The following is a 2,594-nucleotide window of genomic DNA, read 5'->3' on the forward strand; positions in this document are numbered from 1 at the left end:
AATTTAATTATTTAAACGTGGTTTCTGACCCACGTGTTTTTATTTTATCTAATTAATAATAATAATAATAAGTGAGCCTTTATTTATAGATTTACATTTCTTATATACAAGAACAAAGGCACAAACTTGTATTTACAGTAACACTTAACTTTACATCCTTAACAGATTTGTCAAAGTACTTAAATATGATAGGTTTTCGATTTCTCGTTTTAATTATATTAAGTATGTTTTGTTTGATTTAACTTTTGTATTTTCCTTACACGACTAAGACTAAAATTAAGCTAAAACTAAAATATAAATAAAGAAATTATACAGAAAATAAATATTACATTCAGTTTAAACTTATTTGTTGATTAGCGATACGATAATTTCGTATCGTTTGTAGACTTTCGTAATAAATAGTCTTTTCATTTACAAAAAGTTCATTCCTCTTCGAAAGATAGTGTAAATAAGATGGAGGCTTACTTTTGTAGTAGTCTATGTTTATCATATCGTTATCATTATAATGAATAGCTATTTGATTTTCGTTGTTTACTTTGTCTATGAACTGATGATTTTTTGTTATTTCTAGATTCAATTGCATAAGTAACATCCGATACCTTGATGAAAGGGGAGTCGGGGAAAGTATGAAAGTTTCCTGCTTCATTTTGATCTGTTGTTGCAAAATTTATAATACATTCGTTGCTAAAGTTGTTGTTGACAAATTGGTTTACCATTTCATCGAAAACAGGATATCCCATATTTATTGTGATTAAGTGCGATTTTTCAAAATTATTAGCAAAAGCGTTAGCTTTGTCTGTATCTGATGAAACAGTTGATCCATTACTGTTGTTTACTACGAGTGTTTTCGGCATAGTTAATCGTTTTTTATAGTTTGAAATTTGTTTAAAGTTTTTAAAAACATTGTTATCAAGTTTAAGATTTTTGAATTTATTTTCCCAGTAAATATTGTAATCGTTGATTATTGAATTAAACGTCATATTAGATATAAGTTTTAACTGTGTTTTGAGGTAGTCTGAATTTGGTGAGTTTTTATTTCGAAATAATTGGCGTCTTACAGTTTTTTTTGTTTTAAAAAGTTTTAGTGATTTTTCAGATAATGTAATTAAAGTTGAATTATTTATTGTAATTGTTGGTACATGTAGGTTTATTGCTTGTTCAAAAATTTCATTGATTTTGTAAACAGCTTTATCAATTTGGTCATTTTCTAAATTATTAGAAATTGGCAAATAAAGTTCATCTAAGCGTTTATCTATTAGTTTTTGAATATTTTTAAATTTAGCTTTGCTCCAGTTGTATATTTTTGAGACATCATTGTAAATTAATTTGTTAGTCAAAGTAATTTCAAGAATTATTGCTCTGTGATCTGAATCAAAGTCCAAGGTTTGAAGCTTTTGCGTTGCCGATTCAAAATTTATTTTGAGCCCATCTTCGATTAAAAATAAATCAATGAATGATTCTGAGTTAGATCTGATGCATGTGGGTTCATTTGATTGTGGTGATACTATTTTATATTTGTCTATGTTATCAACCAACCATTAATTTATTGCCTTCTGGTTTGTTATTTCTATTTCCCCAAAAAGAGTGAATACAGTTAAGATCACCGTCAATAATAAACTGAGATTTTTTAAATGAATCTATAAGTAAGTTGAGATCATTAAGGTTTATATGCTTATCCGGAGGTTTATATATCGATGTCAAAAAAATGCGACTTTGATTTTCTAGATGTAATTTTACTGATGTATATTCAAAACATACCGAATTAAAATTTGTGGTATGTAGTTCATATTTAAATTTCTTATTTAATAATATGGCTGTACCTCCACCATCATTAATTACGCGATCATTTCTTATAATGTTATAGTTAGAGATTGTTAGTTTTTTATTTTTATTTAATTTAGTTTCCACTAGAAAGACAACGTCAGGTTTGTGCTCATCTAGAAATTCCATAAGGCAATGTTGTTTATATTTGCTTTTAAGTGAGTTAACATTCAGCTCAATACATTTTAGATTTTTATTAAAATTCATTTGTAATATTTAACGGGATCAGCTGTGGTGCAATTTTGGTTATTACGTTATTAACAGTTTGGATAATTAAGTTGCTAATGAACTGTTTTAATTCGGAATTTTCCATGATATTGTTTTGATTTATTCGAGTTATTTGTGCATAACTTTGTTGGCCGTTTAATCCATTTGCGCTTGCTGAAATTCTATGTTCATTAGTGTTTACTCTTTCAGATTTTTTGTTTCTGCGTTCAATGATTCGTTTATATATTGGACATTCCTTAGAGTTCGCCATGTGCGTATTCATTCTGCAATTTACACAACTAGCCTTTAGTGCCGTGTTTGTATCTAGTTGACATTTGCCGATTTCATGATTAAATATGCATTTGACACAACGAGGATTGTATGTGCAATTTGAGCTAGTATGTTCCAGACGCCAACAACTGAGACATTGGCTTACACCGTTACTTTTAAATTCTTCAGCAATAACGCCGTATTGGTTACCAATTGATTTGACTTCGAATATTCTTTTCTTGTCCGTGTTAGGCTCAAAGGAAGCATGCCACATTGAAGAAGTTATATTATTTTCC

Source organism: Teleopsis dalmanni, chromosome 2 (genome assembly GCF_002237135.1).
Source record: "Teleopsis dalmanni isolate 2A chromosome 2, ASM223713v2, whole genome shotgun sequence".
Classification (NCBI taxonomy): domain Eukaryota; kingdom Metazoa; phylum Arthropoda; class Insecta; order Diptera; family Diopsidae; genus Teleopsis; species Teleopsis dalmanni.